Below are 27027 nucleotides of genomic sequence, written 5' to 3' on the forward strand. Positions count from 1 at the left end.
GCTTCTGTTAAGATGGCAGAAGGAGTGGCCTGTCATCCAGAATTACTTCTCAGATCCCAATTATATGTTTCAAAAATATCACCTATTAAGGCCCCAACACTTTGTTTGCTGGTTGCAGCCCTTTGAACAGGTTACCATGGATTTATGCTGGCATAATGGGCCTGCGTGATGTATGTTCCCTGTCAGTGCTGAAACAACAGTCAGTGCGTCTGAGCGGGCCCACCTGCCAAGCAATATGTTCTCAATCCCTCAGGCAGAGCAGTGCACGGCTCGGCTAAGGAAATGTCCCCCCACTGAGCAAGCGGCAGAGCCACAGCGCACGGGCAACCGTGAGCACATGCGCACAGAGGATCACAGCCACACGGCAGGAGGGGCGGCGGGAGGGACAGTGAGGATGTTCCCGTCAAGCTTCGCTTCACAGTGACAGGCAAACAATCTCATGGTTTTTCTTCTCTTTCTTTCTTTTTTTTCCCTCTAATGAACTACCGTGGGCTGTTAATCGCATACATCATTAACATAAGTGGCTGGAAGTTGGCTGTGGGATGGCTGGCGGCTCGGTCGCTGAAGCCAACAACGGGGAAGGGATAGGACTAGACACTCAGGGTCATGCTGAAGGGGCCTGTCTCATGGTGCTTCGGTGTCCTGGTGGGGGACAAAGGCATGGGCTGATAGGGACCCCTCTTTGCAGAGTGGGGAGGCAGCACACCCCAGGTCACTAGAGAATGCAGCACGGTTCCCCCACTGGCCGATGGGAGAGCACCCCGCCACCCTGCCTCTGCTGGTCTCGTGGAGGTGTCCCTAGACAGAGAGGCGGGCTTTGCCCTTTCCCTGGAAAAAGCAGACTTTTGTCCAGGCCAGGCACCGGGGCCCCTGGCTGGGAGTGCTCCGGCTAATTAGTGACAGCATGAGGCCCGAGCTGTGAAGAATCCCTCAGAGGCACAGGACAGACCGGGCTTTCAGCTGCTGGGAAGAGAGAAGCGGCAAGCGTGCCCCTTTCTGGGTGGGGAAGCTCTCTGCAGATTATGTAACGAGGAACAATGAATGGCTTTCTTGCGGGTGATGGAGGCACAGCGCTGTTCAAAGCAGTTAACGTTTTTTAAAAGCGCCACAATGTTACTCGGGATTTTAGGTCAATCCTTTCTAACCACTTTCAAGATCTCCAAACATTTTTTTCAGGTCTTGAACCGCACAGAGTGGACTGTCACAAACAGTCCTGGTTGAGGTCCATGACAGCGCGGCTGCGCTGAGCCTGTGAGCCAGGGCGCAGGGCGACGCCTTGCACCTGCTGATGGAGGGAGGAAGGCCCGCTCAAAAACCCAACAAGCCCCCGTTAGACTATGGTAAAGCCAAGTGATGAAATACCTTGCAGCCGCTGAAAATTATAGCTTGGTGAGTAACATTTAAAAAGCACCAGAATGTATCAACAGGAAAAAAAAAGCAAGTAGAATTTGGTCTCATTTAGGGAGAAATGTAGAGACTTCATAAATGTTTGTGTGTATACACACACGCACAACAAGTCTGGGGGGATGCTGGAGAATTGGTGTCTTTGGGTGAAGAGGTTTCAGGTGGTTTTTACTTTCATTACTCTTCTGTATGTTTTAATTTTTTTTTCAAATAAGGATGTGTCCTCTTAGGAAAATACATCAGGTTCTTTTAATAAAAGTGTACAAGAATAACCATAATGCAGTGTGGCGGGACGTTTGTGCTTTCAAAGGAGGGAAGAATCATGGTGTTCAGACAGAGAAAGGTCCGTTAGAAAAGGTGGTGAGTGGGATAGGGGCTGAGGAGTCCTGGGAGTGGGACTTAGTGCGTCCAGGTGGGAAACAGAGTGAGCGACCACAGAGGGACAGAGAATGGGGGACATGCTCAAGGCAGCAACCAAGAATGCACTGTGGCTACCGTTAGAGCAGGTACCTATTGTGGAGACGGAATAAGATTTGAGAGAGAGGTGGGAGCCATATTTTTAATAGTCTTTGCTGCCAGATAGAGGAGTTTCCATTTAATTTGTAAGGCCAACAAGACCCTAGGAAAAGAGCATGTGAGTGTGTGTATTTGAAAAACAGTTGATACAGGAGATGTGTTTTTGGAGAATAAATCAAGCAGTGATGTATAGGATCAGAGTTGGGGACAATAGGAGATAGACAAATGAATTAGAAAGCTACTGGAACATTCCAAGGAAGAAGTGAGGAAACAAGGAGATTCTGAACAGATCTAAGAAAACAACAATTTGTTAGAGTTTAGGGAATTAGAATTGGTTGACCTAGACGTTCAACAGGAAGAGCCAAAGAGGAGATTACAACCATGTGGAGCTCAAGGTACTGCCTTGATTCACAAGGGAAGCTATAGGGCAATGGAGTCTGGATTGGGTGAGAACGTTTGTCAGGGAAATGGCTTTCAGGGCTCTGTGTGCACTGATATTAGTAGAAAATAAGCTCTAGGAGGGAAAGCCTTAGCCTGTGGTTCAGTGCTGTATTGCTCACTCATGAGAGATTTCTGGGCATATGGTAAGAACTCAAGGGTATTTACCAATGGAATGAAGACCTACTAACACTGAAATTAATCAATGAGAGTACAACAAAGAGAAAGCTAAAGAGTTGAAAACAGATCCTTGGGGTTAGTTAGCAGGTGGGAGGAGAAGGAAGTCAATAAGACAGAGGGGAAAGGAGAAGAAGCTTTAAGATTAAAGTCTGGCCACTTTGTGAAATTGGTCTCTAATTTTCTTCGGACAATCTTCTGAAATTTTTGGAGTTTCAGTGTTTTTGTATTTAAAACAGGAGAGATGCTAATCTTGAAGGCTCCATCCAGATCCAGAATTTAATGCATCATTCACTGTTGATTTATTTAATTCTTATTACTAAGAGTTTGTGGGGGTGCTTGGGCAGCACAGTCGGTTAAGCGTCTGACTTTGGCTCAGGTCATGATTTCATGGCTTCTGAGTTCAAACTCTGCGTCAGGCTCTGTGCTGACACACACAGAGCCTGGAGTCTGCTTCAGATTTTGTCTCCATCTTTCTCTGCCCCTCACCCATTTATGCTCTTTCTCTCAAAAATAAACGTTAAAAAAATTTTTTTAAACCCAATTTGTGTCTATGATTAACCAGGAATATGCAAGTTTAGGGGCCCCTGGGTGGCTCAGTTGGTTGAACATCTGACTCATGATCTCACAGTTTCATGAGATCTCATAGTTGGAGCCCCATGTCGGGCTTTGTGCTGACAGCAAAGAGTCGGCTTGGGATTCTTTGTCCGCCCCTGTCTCTTCCCCTTTCCCCATGTACATTCACTCGGGCTCTCTCTCCCTCTCAAAATAAATAAATAAACCTTTAAAAAAAAGAATATGTAAGTTTCCTGAAGGCCAAGAGATTTCTCTCCCTAAGTTGCTTAATATTATAACTTTCTCAGAAATTGTTGCTCAATAAATCAGCTAATTTGCCTTTGTCCTTTTTTGTACTGAAGTAATCTGTAACCGTAAAAGCTACTGATCTCCAGTACACAGTTTGTTGAGTTTTGACAAACGTACGCACCATGTAACTGGTCTCCCTGCCAAGATGTAGGACAAATGATTTTGATTCCTTCGTGGCTGCATTACTGAAAATCCACACGAACTGTCCCCATTCCTCTTCTCTAGCTTATCACTCTTATTGGCAAAACAGTTACATAATCAGTCATTTTCAGATATGGAATTCTGATGTTTTTCTTAGTGTTACTTCTTCTTCCTATTTCAGTATTTTCCCCCATGTAATAGGCCATAAATCCAACTAAGATCCTTGGACCAGATCAAACATTATTTATGGAGTATCACTGCCAGATTTTTGACTTAAAAGAGACTTTGTGAATCTGACTATCTCACCGTAAGGGGTATTTATCCTATATTCTTTTATATTAATAAACATTTGGTTATTTTGAGATAACACTTAATTCATTTTCAGCCAAAGATAAATGTGTTTGATAGCATATTTTTAAAAACACGCTGTTATATTTCAGACTAGTTTTGAATATTTCTTCAGTTGGGTCATGGAGACTGTGGTTTTTGAACCATCTGGGGCATTCAGCTGACTTTGGCTCTTTGGAGTAGGGGAAGGGGAGCTCTGCTTCCTCCTGTTTTTAATCAGATACAATTTGATATTTACCCATTTCTGACACCTGGCCCCGACAAAACCCCTGGATGGGGCCATGCTGGGCTATAGCTCTGACCTTGAGGGGTCCTCTGGATGTGATGGTTTGCCCAGGCTCAAATGTCGTGGGGTCACTTTGACTCTGCTTTCCCCACCTTACAAGAGGCAGGCTTCTCAGTCATAAAGCCAGGTTGAGGACTGGCACCCTCCCCTGAGACCAGAGCCAGGGATGTGGGTCTGGCTCCGCCCGCGGCAAGGGGGCTGCTCCTGTGGTTAGTGCCAGACGTCAGTGCTGGGGGCTGGCTTCCAGGCAGAGTCTCCAACACTCAACTTCTACCAAAACAAAATAAGAACCAACACAAGCAACTGAAATTACCCAAGTCTGTCCTGATAGTTGAACAAACAATTCTACCTGCACTGAATTTTAAGTACTTCTGGTCTCTATATGAGCAAATATTCCACTCTTTGCATTAACTTTGGTTGATCCTGGAGGCACATTAGTCAGAAAAAGAGGAGCGAATGTCATTTGTGCCAAACACTCAAGTCCTTGTCTGACTCAACTGCTACACTGAAACTGTAAGTTTTCTAGTGCTGGAGGCTGAACAGTTTCTAATAAGATGGAACAGGAGAAGTCATGAAATCAGTCAATGGAAATCTATCGAACCACATCACTGAGCTCAGGGTCCGTCCTGTTTCGTCCACAGTCTGTCCAGACTCTGGAGAATCTGAGATCTCAGAAGCTGAGTCCGTTATCTCTTCAACTGTGATCGGGTCTAAATATGTTTAACTTCTAGGCCACTCCAACACAGCACAGGTACTTGCCCGGGGTATGATGGATAAACTGGGCAAAACCTCTTAGCTCTTGTCTTGTGTTGAGGAAAACAATACCACATATGACGTAACAGTTTCAGTGAACGTCTCAGGCCATGTGAAGTAAACATAATGATGTACCAGGACTGAAGGCGAAGAAATTAAGTACATAGTGTAGGAATCATCTCTACCTCATTGCTGGGAAAGGATTTTCTAGCCTGTGTTTGCATACCCCCATTGATGGCGTGGACTACTTTCCAAGGCTCCGTACAGCTGTGCATTTTATTCGAGCTGTCAGCACAGAGCCTGACGCGGGGCTCAAACCCACAAAAGTGTGAGATCATGACCTGAACTGAAGTTGGACACTTTACCTACTGAGTCACCCAGGCACCCCTGGGAATTGAAGTCCGACCCTCTAGAACCTATGCACATGAAGTAGCCTCACTTTGTCCTCTGAAAGGACAAATTAATTCTAACAGCTCTTCCGTACGAGTCCATTAGCTATTTGGCATCTAAGACCTAGCAGCGGGATTGCAAAGATGGTTTAAGGCATGGTTCCTGGTGCAAGGTTACAACCAGGATAACGAGTGTTATGTGAGAACCTGGCTTATCCCCAGAATCTTAGGGCAAAAAAGTCATGAAATGCCTAACGGCCATTGAAAAGGCAGTGGCAGTCCTACCAAGAATTTGAAGTGATATGAATAAAATGGTACAGGAAACAACGTTCTAACAAAATCACAAAGGTGGGCCCTGGTTAGTTTGCATAATGCTTAGATGGCGGTTTTAAATCTTGATAGTTTTTGCTCCATATATTTATTATACCTTGTAACATTTGTCCCCCAAAGGTTTAACCTTGATACTTTACATGTGTATAGCACTTTAGAGCTTTCAAAGAATTTTACATGTAATTTTATGTAATTTGATATTAAAATTCAAAAGTGACATCAAGCTATGGAAAATAAGCCTCTCGCCAACCACGCTGAGAATATGATGAGGTATGTGAGTGTAGTCCGCTCTCCTAATGCAATCATGGCGTCCGCAAGTGTGGGCTCTGATGTCGAGCCCTGTCTCATTCCAGCTGTGTGACCTCAGTCGAGTTTCTTCACCCCTCAAAGCCCCGTTTCCTCCTCCGGACATGTGGATACCACACTGTGGGCTTCAGTGAACTTGGCCAAACAGAGAGCTGAGTTCAATGCCTGCTGCACAGGATGAATGTATGTTTGTGTGAATGATTTTTTGTGTTCATCAGAGCTAGTGACAGGTTTCTTTATTATAAAATGTTTCTTATCGTACATGACAGAAAAGTCTGGTAAAAGTATCTAAAGTACCAGAGAGCTTAAGAGCAAGTTGTCACTTTGACAGTCTCAAAAACACAGTGATGGCCACGTCTGGGTATAATCACAGAAGAACTGAGAGCAGGCCTCGGATCTGTGTGGGGCGGCATTGTTCACAATTCCCGTTGGGCGGAGGCGGCCCAAGGGCCCCCTGCAGGATGAATGGATACAGAGTGTGGTACACACATAATGGAATATGATTCGGCCTTAAAAAGGTGGAAATACTGATACCTGCTAATCACAGAGGAACCTTAAGGTCATTATGCTAAGTGAAAAGAGCCAGTCACCAGAAGACAAATACTGTGTGATTCCACTCATGTGAGATGCACAGAGTGGTCAAATTCATAGAGGAAAAAAGTAGAAACGGTAGTGGCCAGGGCCTGGGGAGGAAGGAATGGGAAATTAAAGTTTAATGGAAATGGGAGTTGCATTTTGGGAAGATGAAAACAGCTCTGGAGATGGACAGGGTTGATGGCTGCACAATGTCCTTAGTGCCACTCAAGTGCACACAACACCTGTTAAAGTGATATATTTTATATCACATTCATTACAATGGTAATTTTTTTTGCCAAAACAACAAATCGTATAAATACTACAATGATATTCCAACAGACGTCAGGCTTCAAAGAAGTATGAGGCACACTTCCTGTACTAGAAGTACTTACTGTCTAGTGAGAGAGACAGAAAACAAAGGACAAATGTCCATCCAAAGTACTCCAAGCAGGGCAACGAGCAAATAAACAAATAAGCATCCACGGCACAGCAATTTGCCAATGACATTATCTAGTTGGTGGACATTAGCCAGATGTCTTGGTTCAGAATCGTGGACAGAGACTGTCACCTGAAGTTTCACTCAACAACACTCAATAACAGAGCAAGATTATTACATACCAAAAATCAAGAGGCTCCAAAAGATACTTAGTGACTGACAGCTTCATCTCCCAGGCTTTTTAAACTTCATCATGCAAACACAGACAGTGTGAAACAGTTAGTCTAATTAAGCATTTTCCTTATCCTCCCCCAGCAGAGCTGCCTTTGAGATAAAGGATAATGGCACTAAATGAACAGGTTAATTAGAGACAGCATTTACCCCTGCAGGCCCTCCACTGGAAACACCATTTCACACCATTACATCACATAGGAGAGCCAGGCTCCAGGGACGAGCTCCTGAGACAGACAGTGACCAGCAGAGAATGTAGCAAGGAGTAGAAAGAGAAATCATGTTGGCATGCCCAGTGTGTGTGCTCAGCCAGGGGGCCCCCATATTTCTCTAGGGCATGAATTGGCAAACTATCGCTGCAGGCCAAATCTTACCCATGATCACTTTTTATAGAGCCTGTAAGTTACGATTAGTTTCTGCATTTTTAAACTGTTGTTAAAAAAAAAAAACAGAAAAAGAAAGAAATCAAGAAAGAACGTATGAAAGAAATCTATGCGGTCACAAAGGCTAATATGTTCTCTCTGGCCCCTTACAGAAATAGTTTGCCAATCCATTGTCTTGGATGATGGGAATTAAGCTATGTGCTCAATACAAAAGGAAGGAGGGTAAAGAGAATTGCAAAATGTTCACAAGGGAAATTTGTTTTAAACTCCAATCCTGCTACCAGTTGGTATCCTACAAATATGGTAATCTGATGCAGAGGTGTCCTTTTGTTGGGAACAAAGCCTTCTCTCTTTGGCTATCCAGGAAAAAAAAAAAAAAAACAACCAGAAATCTGAGTGACTTGTTAATTCAAACAACTTTTTTTTTAAATAAGAAAACACAAACTTGTCTATTCTTCCCTTCTCACCTCCCTCTTTCTCCAACCTAGTCATTATTTCAAGCTTGAACATGTTCTTCTGAAAATATTATGGTTTTAGGTACTGCCTGCTATCATTCCATTGGTTTTGGGGGTTTAGGACCAAGTTTTAAAATAGGTTACAAGTTGAAACTTGGCAGAGAGAAACAGACACTCAGGGTAGGCACCAATTGTATGTAATTTGAAAACAGCCTGTTTCGAATTTGCTAATTCCTAAGAGCTCAGGAAAGAAGGCAAACCTTAACAACCTAACCTAACTGCAAAATACTTGCATTCTGAATATAGCTCAGCGCCCATTCAGAATCTGCCATTAATTCAGCCGATGTTTTTCCTCCCAGAGTAATAAATACTTTCTTCAACTGAAATGTGGAATCATTACAAATAAAAATATTGCTATTGACTGGCTGTAAGTGGATCACATATTTAATTTGCTTTACTGGAAGGCCCATGTGGGAAATGACCATAACTTATGCCTTCTCTTGCATCCCGGACTGCCCAGTTGGGCACAAATTTGGCATTTAAAAAATTCTTGTTGATGAAATAGTGAACAGCCAATACAAAGAAGAAAAACCGACAAATGAGACTGGTCCACTCTGGCCAGGCACACACATTTTAATACAGCTACTGGCAAAATGTGACATGTCTTGGTTCCCGAGGAAGGCTCAGAATTCAAGTATGCTCAACGGAGCTTCAAACAAAGTCAATCATCCTTCTAATAGCTCTGGTCCCTCATATCCATGGGATTTTGAGATGAAAATGGTCTCCACTATACCTACATTCTTTGTTTCACAAATATTTCAACACTGAAAGTATCAAATCAGTAGTACCTCTGAAAAGGTCCTCTTTCTGAAAGAGTTGAGCATGACAAGGGCTTCTGACTACAAGCTCAGTATCCTGAGAGTGTTCCTACCCCACATCACCAAGGAATTGTTGAACAAAAGTGCAGAGAACATCAGGGCACCCCTAGTAGGAGGGACTACTGGGCTGGATGGAGTTGAACAGCTGTTCCCAAGGGCTGCTGTGCTGCTGGGGCCTTTCCACTGGGTCAAAGATGTCAGTTTCCCACGTGCAGATATAACAATATGGTGTGTATGTGCATGCACACATTACACGACCTTGAAGCCAGGCCTGATCTTGGGGGACAAGAGTGTCCTTCTAGGGTTGCATGAGGATAAGGACTCAGTTACCCTAGGTTTGAAAGATCTCAAACTGACAGGAAACCTCGAATACCTTCTGTCTCTCAACTTTGGCTCATTATTTGAATATATTTTTAACAACAGAGTCATTAGATTCCCTTTAGAATAACCAAACAATGGGAAACATCATACCAGTTGAGAGGCCAATCACCTGAACCCCAATAAAATCACTCCTCTTTTTGCTATTTATAAAGTTAGTCCTTCCTGATCACAGATTTTCTTGCCTTTTGACTACACATCAAACTAACAGTTACTTACAAGCAATTGACTGCCAGTTTGTTTAACAGCAAGATATCCCTTTAATTAATTGCCTTCTTTTTTATTGGAGTTGACAGACAATACATTTGTAGCATCTCAACCGATTACATAAAGTCTTAGGTAGTTATATACCAATTGGTAAATAAAAAAACATTAATCCTAACATATAGGTTTTGCGGTTTTGTGGTTAAGAAACTCCACAAGCAAAAAAAAAATCTCAGTGATTTCTAAGAACTTCAGATTGAATGTCATTATCCATTTATTTAGGTAGAAATCAACTGTTAATCTCATTAATTAAAAAAAAATCTGTGTTTTATCCCACTTTTCAAGACAAAATTATTCTTCAGGCTTTACTGGTCTTTCCCCTAGACTCTCTCTATTTCAGAGTAGAAGTTATATTTCTAGGAACTTGAAGTAACCAAGAACATACACCAAGATTTAAACCAAAGTATATTTATCACTTCTCTGCCTAAAATTGATTTAAAAAAAAAAGAAATTTAGCATAAAGGGTAAAAGTAGTTCTGGTTTTTCCACTTCTCACTGTGTAGCTAGAATAAATTACTTAATGCTCCTCCAGTCTCAGTTTTACCTGCTATACAATAAAGGTAACAGTGGAACCAAAAAAAAAAAAAAAGTGTAAACGACACTTTTTCATTTCAACAGGAGGAAAGAGGGAAGATAAAGCATGATAAAGTCACAGAAAATACATGCACTTAAACATGCGGTCATTAGAAATGCCGCGGTAGAGTACTTATGCATGTAATGTTCAGTGAATAAAAGATGAATTCAAAACAGTGTATGTGGTTCCAATTAGGTTAACTACATTCAAATAGAAAAAAGACTAGAAGGATATAAACAAAACCCATACCAATTGTTATTGACGGAGGGAGAACTTGTACGTGATTTTTTTATTCTCTTCTTTGTGCTCTCCACATTTTATATAATTTACTTGTTTGGTAATAAGAAAAAAACTATCTATCTTGGAAGTATATTTAGGGAGAGGACTCTCCCGCAGGTCTTAATTAGATGCTATTCTAGACTCAGAGCCGTCCAGCAAACCACTCCCCAAAGCAGTCAAGGTCTTAACTAGGATGACTGCCCGCTGATTCCAGTTCCACCTTCTTTAGATTAGTGTGAGAGCAGAAAACAGAAAGAGAGTTTGGGAAAAATGCCTACTCCTGCATTTATAAACAAGTGAATTCTCAGTAGGAGGAAGAATCATTAAAACCAACCAAAAAAAAAAAAAAAGAAAAAAAGAAACAACAGCCCACCCTTGTTATCCAATACTCACATCGAAGAGGTTTTATATCCACACATTTTAAGAATCCAAGAGGGAGTCATAACCCAATTCAATTTAATTGGGTGCTCTCCTGACAGAATTGTTATTAATAAGATTGTATTGTACAAACCTCCCTGAAATCCCACATGCTGCTGACTACACCGCGGAAACATTTAGCATCCGGCACACAACAAGCGGCTGTGTCTGCTCCTCTGTCCTGGCCCCTCCCACAGACCCCTCAAGCCTTCTTCTCCCCCTTCTCTTTGGATTCTCAAATCAAAGAAAAAGCTTGTCTTGAGCAACCTCCATAAATTATTCACATGATATTACAGTGTATGTCAGCAATCTCACAGTGTTTAAAAAACTTAACTACAAGCCAATTAAAATGTAAACTGAGAAAGATGGATGGAGCAGGTTGCTCTGGTGTGAACTTGAGCGGCTCATAACAATATGCGTTACAACTTCCAGACCTGCTAATTTGACAGCTACTTTCATCAGCAGAGCCTCGCCCTCCCCCCATGACTTCTGCCTCTTCTTTTTAATGTAGTGCTTTTCCCAGGACAAATGGTTCCATATCTTTCCACATTCAGCCGATGAGTCCCCTGAGCCTTGCAACCAGCCTTAGCACTCAGAGGGGAAGTTATTAACAAGAGTTCATTTCTTTTCCTCTTTGTTTTTAGAGATGTGTAATATGCCCCTTATTCTTTTTTTTTTTTTTTTTACAGACTGTGGTTTAAAAGAAAAATAGTGTTTTATAAAGAAAGAAAAGCAGAAAAAACAGGCAAACGTGAAGTATGCAATGAGGAAAGGCTGGGAAATCTGAAAGCTAGCCAAATGGATATCACAATGCTCTAAAGCAAGTTCCACTGTTTCTTTGTTTTTCCTATAATTCACTTCACACCAATGGGTCTCTAAACCATAATTAGTTAATCTAGAAACAAGAGACTAACTATACGGAGTACCTGCTCTGCTTTTGAGAAGAAGAGGAGGCGTAGATTTTGAGCAGTTCTATTGAAACAAAAATAGGAGTCCCTTGAAAAATATACTAGCACATCATTCTCCATATCCCTCATCCTGGACCTCCTTCCATTTCTGCTCTTGAAACAGAATACAAGAAACCTCCATCTGCATCGAAACTGAAGCAGTCCCTGCCCAGGGTGGTATGAGACATGTGCCATGTTGTTAACTTTTCTGCATTGCCCACCTCTTTTTAGTGGAATATGAGTTTTCATTTCTCAAAGCTATATAGCTCAAATTTAAGTTAGGGAGATATGATTCCTCTAAAAAAGGGCCTGAACAAGGAAAATGCAACACTGGAAATTTGGTACCAACCTAATGGGATAATATTCCCTCTCAGTTTCTACCCTTTTCGGTTTTGAACTAGACACAATTTAAATAGAAGACACAAATGGGCCTCAATCCTTATAGAGAATAAACTGTACCCTAATCCTGGAGAAATCTCTGACTTTGCAATAATGGAACATCACCTTAGTTGGTCTACTCTCTGTCATCTAGATATCTCAGGTCAATTAGAAAGGTCGAAGTTCAAACATAGATGGTACCTGTTCAAATCAACATAACTGTAAGAAATGCTGGTACCTCTGATCCAACTACTAGGATATTGATCAGCAACAAGGACTTCAAATTCATGCCTCATAACTGATTAGTTAATCAATAAAATAATTCGTTACCTTAAAAAGGTACATAATTATTGCAGATAATCACTGTATGTTAAACTCAAAGAGATAGATGTAATCAGAAAGAAACTAATGCCTCATGGGTAGCTAATATAAATGGAAAAGAAATGAAGGAATTCAACTCTGACCAAACTTTGAAATTGGAGGTTTAATTGGGGACAACTCATCAATTGATTTCACGAACCTCACACTAGATTGTCTTTCTGCTATCAGTCAGAGAGGACTATGCACATTGCAGTTATATCTCAAATGTTTTTGGTCAAATTCAGTTAAGCAGGGGGCTCAAAAAAGCTTACAAGTTAAAATAAAAGCAGAGGTTATCTGAGTAAAATATATAATCAATACATTCATTCCTCTATCTAATCCTGCTGAATTATTTACAACAGTGGCTTTCAATACTCACTATGCATCAGAATCATGTGGAGAGATTTTTAAAACACACAGATACCTGGGCTACATCCCCAGATACTCTGATTCAATTAGCAAGGGACAAGTATATTTAAATTTTTTTCCAGATGACTCGAGTTTAGTGCTGCCAAGGACTGGGAACAGCCAATCTGAGGGAGAACAGTAGTCTCTGGTCATTACTTACAGTGGAAAATGATAATGCCGTAGACTGACAAACTACAAAAGGCTGACTTCAACTCCTTCGGAGCCTGTAAACTGCCTGAACGCCTTCTATTCACATCTGTGCCCTGATATTTCTCTCAGGCCTCTGTTGGAGTCCCTATCCATTCTTTCTGCTGTATGACTTACTTTTGGAAATTGGGCATCTGATCAGGCAAACACAGATTAAAACCACAATGAAACATCACTTCATACCATTAGGATGACTACAATAAAAAGACAACAATGAATGTGGGCAAGGATGTGGAGATACTGGACCCTTTACCCATTGGTAGGGGGATGTAGGATGATACAGACACTTTGGGAAACAGTCTGATGGTTATTCAAATAGTTAAACCGTACGACCCGGAAACTCCACTACTAAGTATATACCTAAGAGAAATGAAAACATGTGTGCACACAAAACCTTGTATGACTATTCATTGACCATTGTTCTTAATAGTCAAGAACTGGAAATGATCCAAATGTCCATCAAGTTATGAACGGACAAACACAGTGCGGTATATACAATTCAATGGAATACTATTCAGTGATATAAAGAAATGAAGTATTGGAATATGCTACAGCCTGGATGAACACTAAAAACGAGTGAAGTCAGCTACAATGGGCCACATAGTACATAATTCCATTTATGTGAAATGTCCAGAAGAGGCAAATCTATAGGGACAGAAAGCAGAGTAGTGGTCGCTTAAGCCCAGGGATAGGGAATGGGAAGGGGTAAGGTGATATTTAAGGAGTGAAGCATTTTTATTTTGGGTGATGAAAAGATTCTAGAAGTGATGGTGATGATGAATGTAAAACCCCATGAATATACTAAAAATCACTGACATGTACATTGTATGGTATGTAAATTATAGTTCAATAAAGCTGGAAAGAGAGATAGAAAGAAAGAGAGAGAGAAAGAAAGAGAGAGAGAAAGAGAAGGAAGGGAGGAAGGAAGGAAGGAGAGGGCAGGGAAGAATCAGCAGTCTATCTGGCTTCCAGTTTCCTATTAAGGGCTAAGGCCTATCTGGCTTGGTCACAGTCCTCCAAGGAGCCGGGCTACACTCCTGAACAGAACCTACTGAGAAGAGCATTTGATTCTAACTGTCCTCTTGGGCCTGACACCTGGTGCCACCACACCCAGGCTTCCTCATTACAATATCCTTTGGATGTCCAGTTGCCTTTTTGAAACGGGCATGTCCAAATGAGCCCAGGTTCTGAAGGTAAACAGAGAGTCATTGAAGTCTTGTGAGTGGCTGAAAAGAAGACACCTGTATTATTATGAAATCACTTATCTGACTCCTCTCATTATTTGTTCTCCCTGGTGGACTGTGTGTGCCTTGTCTCAGTGCTACTCCTCATGTATTAGCTTTAGATAATTCCTCCTTTCCTCCCGCACGGTATCAACTCCTGACAACCAGGCTCCATGCCGTTGTCTCTAACCCTTCATCTCTAATTCTCGTCTTTTTTTGGGCCATGCTTCTTCTGGTCCCCCAGAATGACCCTTGTCCTCACCACCATCAGGCCTTCACCCATACCATCAGTCCTGAACCTTCCCTCTCCTGGGCGCTCTCCAAGTTAAACCCATTCTTCAAGGTCCAGTTTTAATCCTATCTGTTCCATGAACCTCTTTCACAAAATTATATCTTAATTAAGGCAATAAATGTATACATTAAACAGCCCCCAAGCTCCTGTCATGAGCTTCATCCCTCCGACCAAACTCTGATATTCCTTGGGAGCAAGAATAAAGTCACAAATGTCGCTAGACTCCACACAATGCCAAAGTGCTCGACCAGCAGTAGATGTACTTACAGACTGACTGATAAAAGGGAACTCATTTTTATTTCCAAGGATTGATGTACAATCAATTCCTCTCGCATGTTCTCTCTCTGAAGTGGTTTCCCTTCCCATTCCAAGAAAACCTGCTCTTTGTGCATTTCCTTTTCTCTAGGCTATATGCTATTACAGTAGAAATCACTCCCTTGGGGAAATTATTGATGGGCAGCTTCTAATTTTAAGCTACAGCTGAACTAAGACACTGAATTGCAGCCGCATTACCGTTTCATTCTGCATGGAGCCCTAGTGATAAATATTTAACCAGAACAACTTCCTTTTCCTTTGCTGCTCTGTTCTCGTTTAATTATTTTAACACACGGCTGTTCCAAACATTTACCACTCTTGTCAAACCCCTAACTACTCCTGGTGGATCATATTTTTGCTGCCTGCTTACTAAGGCAATAGATGCCATCCCAATCACCTCCACACTTACGTGGGCCCATGGTTTACCCATCCTCTGGTCATGAGCACCATCCCTCAAATCTTTCTCATTCTCCCCCCGTTTTCTCAGCACTTTCTTGGCCCCATGAGGCTGGATGTGGCTTACCCTGTGATAACTGTTAAAAGATGGGAATGCTGAGGGGACGCTCGATCAGCCTGGGCCCTTGTGGATTAAGATGAACTGAATGCCCTCCTGCTCCATGGTGATGTGCAGCATGAGTATGTAACTTCTGTTGCATTAACACACTTAGATATGAAGGCTGTCACCGTGGCATAATCTCATTAATTATCCCACCCAGTGTCTCATTTGATTACTGCTTTTTTTCCTTCTTTTATTACCCAGGAAAATATGTCCATCCTCACTTTGAAGCCAACACTCTCTCCTCCAGATTCTTTTCTCTGAAGCTATCTACTTTATCCCCTCCCTCTCTTGTGTCTTTAAAATAGCTTGTCCATACAGGAAAAACAGACAAACCTCCCACCACTGACTGAACGCCTTCTGAGTCCTACATATTTTTTGTAGAGTGATTTCACTTAATCCTCAGAAATTTCCCAGAGGTGCTAGTATTAATCTCGTTTTGTAGATGAGGAAACCGAGGGTCATAGAACCTGTTCGAAATCAATATCTACTCAATGATAGGCCTGAGAGTTGATCCTTATTTAGATTCTGAAGCCCTAAACTGTCCAATGATACACAGGTCCCCTGCCTCCCAATATACTCAACTCACCCTCATACACATTCGCTCTTCCTCTTTGCTTCTCCTTGATGTCATGGTCCCCAAGTCATTGCCCATCATGCTAAGCACTGAGCACACATCTGTGATCTCCACTTCTTTACCTGATGCTTCATCCTCTTTCTGAACTATTCCAACCCAGCCTTCTCTCTCATAATTCCACTGAAACAGTCCTTGCTAGAGGTCAGTGGCCTAATAGCCAGGAAAGCCAGTGGTCTTAGCAAGATTCTCATCTTTCTGTCCTATGGTATCGAAACTTTCTTCTTTTGTAAAATCACTTTCCTAGATCTTAACTAATACCTCTAAATCCTCTACCCCATATTCCTCTTGCAGGAACCACCAGTGAACATACCCAAGCCTGTATTTTCAATCAGTGATTTCATACATCAATATTTCAAATCCCAACCTTTACCATTAGCAGTCAGCCTAGGTTCTCCACCTGTATGTCCCACAGGCATCTCAAAGTCAACATCTCCAATCAGAACTGATTCCCCCTTATTCTCATCCTCTCTTCAACCCTCCCCTCGCCTTGCACATCATTATTCACACAGTCTGCAGGGTAAGGTGTACTCCTGCCTACATCTCCCCCTTCTATCCATTCAATTGATCACTCAGCTCTGTGAACTGCCACTCTTAAATCTCTCTGAAATACTCCCTCTTCTCCGATATCACTTCTATTGCCCGAGGTGGATGGCTCTGTCACCCCTGACCTAAAAGACCACTGTGGTTTCCCTGAGGTTGTCTGCATCACCTCACTAAATCCAAATCTGGTATACCTGCAGTCTATAGGATTTGAAGCCCAATCTCCTTTCCTACTTTATCTCTCACTGTTCCTTTCCAAACCCCTCTATTCTGGACACATAAGCAGGGCTGCCCAGTTCCCTAAATGCCATGGCCTTCACTTGCCTTGCCCACACTGCCTTTCAATCTTGCTTTCTCTCTGGCAAGCTGCTCCTCATTCAACAGGACTGTCCCACCATTCAGTGTCACTTCTTGGAAGACTTTCCTAACCTCACAGGAAGCTCTAGCTAGATCCTTCTCTATGTTCTCATGTCAGCTTTGTTCATATTTCTACTACAATACTTAGAGAATGTTGTGATATTTGCTTATGGATCTGTTGCTAAGAGAAGTTGGGTTCAGGCTGTGTTCAAATGAGTTCACCAAAAAAAGAATTCAGAGGCAAAAAGGGCAGATTCTTAGATACCTTTCTCTTATTTTTTTATAAATGAGGGGCTCACAAAAGCTTTGGTCTTAAAGCTTTAACAGATGAAACAGAGTTGGAAAACCATTTCACTGGAACACAAGTTCCTTCAACTTAGCTATCTTGCTAAACTTTGGAGTCCTAGAATATAGCATGATGACTGGGAGGTACCCAAAATAATGCTTCCTAAACGAATGACTCGCTGGGCAACACTGCTTACCATCACTCTCTTCCATTTGAGCTTTTATTCTAAATGTTGCATAAAAGTAACCCCTTTCCAGGTTGCCCTGGGAGACCAACAGATCGCAGAAACAAATCTAGTCATTAAAACTATGACAGTTGTCATCAGGCCAGCATTGCTTTCAAAGCATCTAGAGTATGAATTTTCTTAGCAGCTTTGGTTCATTACCAAAGTAGGCATTATCTTAAAATTGATCTTATCTGAAGGTTAAACACACTTAGTTCCTTGTCAGAACACTTAACTCTCCAATGTGGTCAATTACCAGATAATAGTGTCCACTTTCTCATGTCTTACTACTTAAATGGTCTGATCAATAAATAAATACACACTGCATTATTAAGAGCTTGCTAATGTCAGACATGAATGGAAGGAGTCTATGAACTTCTAGTCTTTAAAAAACATACCATTTAAGTTTCCTGTCAATTACAGGCACTATGCAAGTCCCTATTGTGCTCATGGCCCTGAAATATAATTTTCTTTGAGACTTTGATCTGTAGAACACGTGACACATGCAAACATATGTATGGGCTATTTTTCTTTTTATTTGTTCCGAGGTTGAGTGGCATTTTCTTTCTCTTATGAATAAAGGGACGCTTGACCAAATGCATTGGTTCCTCATCAAACCACAACATATTTAAAGGCATCAAAAGAACTGGAGCTCTAAACCCTACGATCTAACAGCGTTGAGAATACCTGTATCCTGCTTGGTGATGGAACTGACCCTCTCTGTAAAACAACAACCACCACCACAAAGTGGGAGATTCAGGAAAGAAAAGGAAGATTTTGGGGGAAAGAAACTGGATCTAGTAATTCTTTCCCCAAATGTCCTTTCTTTGTAGACGGTGTCTTAGGGGGAATTTTTGTCACAGTTCTACTTACAGAAAAAGAAGTAATGTTCTAACTACCTATAACAGTATCATTGCTAGAGGGATATGAGGATAAATTAAGCCAAAAAGAAAATTTTAAACATTTTATCATCAAGAATTATCCAAACAAATCCAAGAATATATCGCATTTACTTAGAACCAGGTTGAACACTTTGGCCCAGTATTTATATGATCAGTTCTGCTTCTGCCTCTGATACTTGAATGACTATAACCAGAGAGAGTTACTAAATGCTGTCAATCAAGAAAGAGTCCTGTAAGAATGAATGCAGTCCACCTTTCACAGAGAAGGAAACAGAGAGGACAGAAGTTAGTACCTGTCTGGCATCATACAGGAAGAGGCAGTATTAGTTTGAGTCAACTGAAAAAAAAAAAAAGTGACTATTTACTGAATTTACTACCAAATGGTAGACAGCATAAAAACTAATCTCATTTTTTTTCTGATGTAAACAACTACAGTGGTTTCTCAATGAGTGAATCTTCCTCCTTTTCATATCAAAGTGAGAAAGACAGTGGTCAATATGATTTCTGAAAGCACATTGTTATCATGAACCTAACCATACCCTTCCACGGACCTTGCTGAAATAAGAAGAAAAATAATTTGTTAATTATTAAAGTACATTGCAAGCCTATGATATGTAAGCTACTATGCAAAATACCCTAAGGCCTGGTCTCTGGGGCTGAGAAGTTTATAATCTAATAAAAAAAATAAGATCCAATCATAAGAAGATAACTTATAAGATAGTTCATTGGCAAATAAGATGAACAGACTACTGGAGGACTACCAGAGACCAAAGAAGGAAGAGCTCAACGAGGCTGGGGAAGTCCTGGAAGGTTTTCCAAAAGCTATGAATAATTTGAGCTGTTCTTTTTTTGTTTTTTGTTCTTTTCTTTTAAGTGTAAAATTCAGAGAAGCATAAAAGGATGGAGTATACAGTAAATAGGTAGCAGTATATGTGGAACATAGAGATGAAAAAGCTTGAAAAATGTAATTATTTAAGTATCTGATGAGTGACAAAATAATAAATAGCAAATCACAATACTTGGGTATTTCATCTGCACAAATACCTCCATTTAAATAAAGAGTTCTAAGGACATAGTACTTCTCTTAGAACAGTAAAAAAATTGGGCTACCAAATCATGGAAAGAGCCTAAATGTCCATCACCTGATGACTGGATCAAGAAGATGTGGTATATATATACAATGGAGTATTACATGGCCATGAGGAAGAATGAAATATGGCCATTTGTAGCAAAATAGATGGACCTCGAGGGTGTCATGCTAAGCGAAATAAGTCAGGCGGAGAAGGGCAGATACCATATGTTGTCACTCATAGGTCTAACAGGAGAAACCTAACAGGAGACCATGGGAAGCGGGAAGTGGGGGGCAGAGTTGGGGAGAGGGAGTGAGGCAAATCATGAGAGACTTCTGAATCCTGAGAACAAACAGAGGGCTGAAGAGGAAGGGGGGGAGGGGAAGGGGGTGATGGTCACGGAGGAGGGCACTTGTGGGGAAGAGCACTGGGTGTTATATGGAAACCAACTTGGTAATAAAGTATTAATTTAAAAAATTGGGCTACCAAGAACTTCAAAAATTTTCACTCTTTTTGATATAGCAGCTCCATTTCCAAGAATACGTTCTAGGGAAATCCAAAACTCACTTAATGAACATAAAAGATGAAAAACTGGATAAAACCTAGCTGTCCATTATGGTGAATCTATGGATAGATCAAAACAGATGCAGAGCAAGAATTAACAGGCTAAAATAATATATTGTTCAAAAAAGTGTCAAAGGGGAAACATTATGGCCCATAACGTTACCATCTGTGTACTAATGAAATACAATCATGTACACACACAGAGGGAAGAGTGGGAGGATGTGCATCCCAAAGTCTCTGTTTCTTCAGCTCCAAATGAGGCTAACCTCACCTCAGAGTTACCAAGGTAATTTATCTTTCCTGTGGCACCTCTGCCACTACCTGTCTCTTTGCCATCTAACAGTGGATACCTTCATGGTCACCAGCGCGGCTTACGGTTTTCCATGGTTTAGTACCTTACACAGCTCTTGAAAAACGGTCTTTATGCACCTGTTGAATAAATGCTAAATGAATAAAACCAGGAACTATATAGACCATCTGTAAGCCCAGTTTCGGGATCCTCTGCATTTCTATGGTTTAGGATTTGCCTATTTAGGGATGTACAATGTTGATATGTTTCTTCCTTAAAAAAAACAACAACCTTATTTCTGATTGAGAAAAAAAGGAAGAAAGAAAACAACCTATTATCCTGTCACATATAAAGGTAAATATTCCAGCTTCCTAGAATGAGTTTTTCTGGCTTGGGATATCAGAGAACATATTTATTTTTTAAGACCACGAGGAATGTGTTTACTTTCCCTGGGAAGAAGCATGTTAAAACTAGATTCTACTATGGTACTTCAGGATTTGAACATCTTACCTGATGTGGAATCTCACAAATTGTGTTGTTCAATCTCTGCTCAGCCCTGCCTATCAGGAAGAAGGTCTGGAAACGGGGCGAGGGGAAAAAAGGTGGAGAACGGAAAAGAACAGTGGGAAGGGGCAGGACAAAGGAGGTATATTCGGGGACTGCCTAGTTTTATTCCCCAGTCTGGTCTGGTTCTTGTTTTATAGGAACGACTTCACCATTCTTAACTGTCATCAGTGTAAACACACAATCTGATGTTAAAAGGAATTGCTCTTGTGCCTTGGGAGTGAGTCCTGAGGTCTGCATAAATCAGTGTGTGTCATCCTTTCAAAGGCTGAGAAATTTCTGTGGTTCCAGCATTTCCAGGAAAGGCTCAGGTGGGTTTCCATAATCAGTTCACAGATTCTATCTTTTCCCTTTGAATTGTCAAAAGGTGAGATCTCCCCTAAATTACTGTTCTTTAAGTATGTGTGTGTGTGTGCGTGCACATACAAGTACCTGTATGAATATATGCATGTGTATGCATATATAAGCACGTGTATATATGCATAAATGTATGTGCAGAATCTTATATAATACATAACATACAACAGATTATTATGATATATAACATACAGCATCCATACAAAACTGGTCTTCTTGAAGTTCTCTAATTTCAGCAAGTTTTACCCTGTTGAGTAACTTCCAGAGCTGGAAGGTCTCAGGCAGAACCTGATCACCTAACCATATGGGCAATTACTTCCACCAGGAAGCATGTGTGTAATGCCGAGCTCGCTCACATGGACGTCCTTCATCCTTTCTGTTGCTACTATCCTTGCTTCTTTGGTGGATGATGGACCTTCTTCAACTCTAGGATTTAGCACTTTCGGGTGCTGCTAGAGAATTCAAAGGGTGCTAGGTTCCTGTGGTGGTGATGACATCTTAGGAACCTTGTCACTGTTTACACGGAAGCTTTTAAACTCAAGCAGCCCAGACATGCTCTGAAAGACAGCCATGAACATGAACACAGGCCCAGAGATCAGCACAAAGGCTCATAGGATAGGAGGCTGAGGCACAATGGAAAATGAACACTGGGTCAAAAAAACATAACCTAAATTTTTTGCCATGTCATCATCATCTGGCTTGATTTTGTCTGTATTTGTGTGAAGGGCTCAGTGTAGTTGATGACCCCGTTACATAAATCTGCCGCATACCCACTTTTCCCCCGAGTGGAGATGAGCCAACAGGATGACACTGGAAATGCAGGTAAGGCCAAGGTCAGTTTTAGAGACAGAGAAGGACTTGTGTGCCAGCAAATTCATGCCTATCCGGAGAAGTAGGTGGAGACTCCGGAAAAGGGCAGCTCAGAGGCCTCTGTGTAGAACGGTGACAACAAACCCTTCACAAACACAGCTCGGAGTCAGCATTTAGGGAGAAAAAACACTCCACGAGGCAAGTCAGTTGTCCTGGCTCAGTTCCTTCTTTTAGTTCACTGGCGAGAGAGCCACAGAAGTGAAGTCAATAATGGAGGAAAAAGAAAGTAGAAAAGCCGTTTCTAAGATTCGAAATGATGCAAGATTAGTCCCGACACCCACGTTTCCTTGCGTAGGCTGAGGGGGGAAGACAGCTACCAGGAGGCCACTGTGGGCCCGGTTTACATCCGCTCATTCCTTCCACCCTAACAACCTCACACAGCAATTACCGTCATTTTCTAGGTGAGAAAAATGAGCCTGCAAATGTGTTCTAGTAAGATTCCTATCTCTTGAGATAATGGGAACAGCAGATTGACAAGGACCCATTTCAAAATACTTGTTTACTTTTCCTTTTTCCTCCCCCTTTCAATGCCAGGATTAGCACACTTCCCCAAAGAGTTTCCTTTTAGAGGTTAAAGTGTCTCCTTTTCACAATAAACAATGTCAACTGCTACCTGTCAGGTGAAGATGACGGACTAACTGAACTTTTTTGGTAAAGATCAAAATCAAGGTCATTAAAAGCATAGCCCTCCCCTGCATAAAAACAACTAATAATATAAAAAGCTACAGAGACCTTCTTTTAAGGACTATCACCTCCACTCCAAAGTCAGAATCCCCACTGTTAAAAATCTAGGTTGCCTCAGCACACTAGAGAACACACCTATTGCTTTGATTTCTTAGCAGAATTTAGACCCAGTGAACCTCATTTTAGAAGCCCACGTACCATATATCAATTTGGAGGGAGGATGAGTTTCAACAGCCCTTTGCATATTAGAAATACTATGAGTAACAGCAAACTTACCCCATTCTTCTTTTTTTAAGAGGTTGAATAACGATGTGTTTCCAAATACTAACAAGCTTCAAAACGCCTTACTTTGTTTGCACTATGTCAATATAATGCCATGCTTCTTCTCTGGACTCCTGAAATTGAAAACGTTCCTAATTTGGTCCCTCAGCTCCAATCTTCCCTTACATGGTCCTTGCATTGGATGGTGGGGCACTCCCTGCATCTGGACAGCAGTTTGTTGTATTTTAAATGTTACTTGGAAAAAAGTATTTCTCATACCAACATGGTGCACAACATCTTTGTGCACATGACCCCAGTTGATTCCCCAATATTGAATCTGAAAGCTAAACATTCCCATCTTGGGTCCACAGACATTGATGACTTAATAATAAGTCATCCACTTAGCTTTTTTTGGATGACTTGCGTCCATTTTACTTCTTCTACATCATTTTGTTTTTGCAGGGTATGAAGTGGGGCTGTTGGGATTAAAATGGAAAGACAGAGGCATACTGCTCATACCCAGGTAATGGAGCCCTTGGTCTGAGATCGATGCATAATGGGGTTCTTCTCAGGCCTTTGCGGAGCCGTGCTCCTCTCGAGGGGGCGGGGGAGGGAGTCCAGTGGGTCATGAGGATGGGCCCAACTGGCTCACAAATCTCCTCTTTTGGATCATGTTCTCCTACCAGAGACACAGGGTTCCCTGGCCCCAAGCCTCTTTCAGGGCCTGCATGGGACAGGGACAGGGACTGTATGGGGACTGTCCTGCTGAAGGCAGGCCCTGCTGTCGTTACACACACCTGCAGGCCTGGGGGTAGCCAAGGGGCGGTTGTTTGCTGGAGTGGTCTGGGCATAAGGTATGGACGGAGCCTGGATGTGGGGGATGAGTGCGCACTCTTACATGCATAAAGTTCCTTGTGGTGCTGGGAAGAACCAGAATTGGAAAGAGAAGTAAGGTGGGCCTCCATGTGTATTCTTGCCCCCCAAATATTTGGTGTGGATCTGTAGAACGAGACCCAGAGACAGATGTTACTTTAATGGTGCTTCATTTAACAGAGGATAGCGTACTGTTAAAATCCTTCCCCCTCATCTTGGTCCTCCAAAAAAAGGGCTGACCAGAAAATGCTATTGACTGGGTAGCTCAGTAGGTTAAGTGTCTGACTCTTGATTTTGGCTCAGGTCATGCGTTTGAGCCCGAGTCAGGCTCTGCGCTGGCAGTGTGGAGCCTGCTTGGAATTCTCTCTCTCCCTCTCTCTCTCTCTCTCTCTCTCTCTCTCTCCCCCCCCTCTACCCCGCCCCTCTCTATAAAAATAAAACAGAACAAAACAAAAACAAATAAATGACAGAAGAACCAACAGATGTAACCTGGTGTAAAGCCTAGTTCAACACCCCCAGACACACAACACAGAGTAGACTACGACCACCAAGGCTACAGACATTCAACGTCACTGCCAGCCTCCATGCTACACTGTTCTAAAGGATCTGCGCCTCCCAAATCAACTCCAAACCAGTTTATGGCTGCACATTCCAGTTCCTACACACACACCTTTTAACTTGGCTTCAACTTGCCAGTAGCTTCTACTCGAGAAAATTTAATGACGATGTATAACACACAACCTTCATATAACATACAAAACCTCAGAATTGGCTTTCTTCCCTCTTTTAACACATTTATTACAGGTGTTACATTATAGTAATTCCCAAGCTCAACCCTTAAGAAACAGGGCTATTTACGTCAGGCTTACTTCATACTTATTTTTTGAAGTTTCAAGCTGAGATATTCCCTTCCACACGTAAAAAAAATCCCAGAATTACTGGTAACATACACATGTCTTCACTGAGGTTTTGGAACCTCAGAGAGAAGGGTGGAGAGTGTGTAGGCCTTTAAAGGGAAGAGAAAAGCAGTTGCCAAGGGAGACGCCAGACAAGAGACATGTTGTTCTGGGGCAGTCAGACCTCAGGAATTCTACTAGAAGGCAAAAGAATAATTACAAAGTAGTGGGGGATGGAAAAATGGGATCTGGGGAACATATAAAGATGGACATCGGTGTGGGTTTTAAACCCACTTGGGTCAGGACAGAAGCAGACTTTCAAACACAGGTGGTGGTCTTTCAGGAACCGAGGTCCTATGTGAGCAAGAATGAGGGCCCACACACCTTGTGAAGACAAAGGAGCAGTGTGTCCTGGGGATATGAACCCAAGTGTGAACCGTCCCTGTTCCCTGCGCGACTGTTCCGACCCACTCCGATGCCACCAGAACGTTCCTGACCACAGTGCTTGCCAACCACCCTCCTCCTTCCAAGCCTTGGCCAACGTTTCCCGCTCAGAGCCAAAATACTCGGGTTTGCCCCTCCTCAAGCCAGTGAACGAATAGGCCACTACCAAACTATCCCACACACAACGTGTCCCCTAAGTTTCTTAATGTGCTCTGGGAAACACTGTGGGCCATTTTCTGGAATTTATGCAGCATTCCTTAAGGGGTCGTTTTGAAGCAACAGGAAAACCTTCGTGAAATTCTACTAAGGAACTGGGACTGGTCCAATTTTCCTACACAAATTTTTACTAGATGGAAATCCAGAAGTTTTGGCCTCTTCTATCCATCATAAAAACGCCCTTTGTTTAAACAAAGTCTCCACTGATGCATTTTCCAGCACATAAGGTAATTTTCAGTGTGGTACAAAACTCACCAGAGTCCTTTAAAACCAGGGGTGAAGGGGCGGGGAGGAGGAAAAAAGCACCTACACAGCAAAAGCCTTTGTGATCTATAACTGAGTGCATACTGCATTTGCAATAATACCGCCCTTCACCGCCTGGGCTGTAACACAGTAACCCCCTAACAGCGCTGACCAGCCCGCAAACAGAACCACGAAACCTGGCCAGGAACTCGATCTGCAATAACAAACCCGGCTTGCAGTAAAAGCCATCTGTACCAGTGCCAATTATCCTTCTCCTCAAATGATTAGGTTCCATCTAGTTTTGCTGACAAGCAAGTAATGCCACATTTTAATAGGCAATAAAATGTATTATTAAATAATTAGTAGCTAAGAAACAGAAATTAGAGGCTACTTCCCTGCACATGCGTCCCCCAGCACTTCAGTCTATTGATGTAAAGCAACTGGATCCTCCAAAGAGGACGGACTGAAACCTGATACAGCAGTTTACTGTGAGACAATTATGAGGCTAATGAGTGTTCACAGAGACTGGAGCAGGAAAGAAATCTAGAAAATTCCACCTAACCCCAGTTACGTCTGATCTGTAGCAGGGTCCCAGAGGAGCAGAAATTTCTTCAAATCGCTCTGTGTTCGGAGCACATTAATTAAACTGTTAAAGGTAAAGGAGTATTGATGTCTTTGCTGTCTCCCCTCCTCGCCCCGCAGGTAGTGTCTGGTACTTGTTCAGCCCTAAAGGTACAGTTGCGCTAACTGAAAAAAGCCCCACTAAGACCAATTAAGGTCTTTACTAAGAGGCTGAAAAGAAGACAAATGAAGGCAGAAAGCCCGATTACAAGGAACCTTTGTACAGATGTAAAGCAATTAGAGTGGTCCCGGGGGTAAGGCAGCATGGTTCCAGAAGCACACGATTTTACAGCCTGTCTAAACTTGGAACAATCTATCTTTTTTTAGGTGGAGAATAAAAGTGAACCCTATATTAGTGTCATATATCAGCTGCTAGTGCCTGCGGTTGGTTCCCGCACGCCTGCTGGAGCCATAAAGCTTCTCAAAGATCCCCAGTGGAGGGCAACGCCATTATACACTGCGCTCTCACCAGCAGGAAGAAAGGCCACCTCACAGAGGGGCCGGGGCAGCTGCGCGCGCACCCAGGGGGGGGGGGCGGGCGGGTCACCTGGACCGGAAGGAGGGCAGAGGGGAAGGCAGGAAAGAGAGACACTCTCTACAAGACTCGGAAGGGGGTCGCCC

At 42.2% G+C, this 27027-nt stretch overlaps 1 protein-coding gene and 1 long non-coding RNA gene across 2 annotated transcripts in view; one reads left to right on the plus strand and one right to left on the minus strand.

Annotated features, from left to right (window-relative positions):
* Positions 1–27027, minus strand: part of AUTS2 (activator of transcription and developmental regulator AUTS2) — a 1101201-nt gene that overhangs the window by 366754 nt on the left and 707420 nt on the right. The window lies entirely within an intron of this gene.
* On the plus strand, positions 1183–26377 carry LOC115297882. Its single transcript, XR_003911507.1, has 5 exons — positions 1183–1389; positions 20292–20374; positions 21082–21252; positions 23576–23636; positions 25226–26377. It is a non-coding gene; the product is annotated as an uncharacterized LOC115297882 (long non-coding RNA).

This window comes from Suricata suricatta, chromosome 8, assembly GCF_006229205.1.
Source record: "Suricata suricatta isolate VVHF042 chromosome 8, meerkat_22Aug2017_6uvM2_HiC, whole genome shotgun sequence".
Classification (NCBI taxonomy): domain Eukaryota; kingdom Metazoa; phylum Chordata; class Mammalia; order Carnivora; family Herpestidae; genus Suricata; species Suricata suricatta.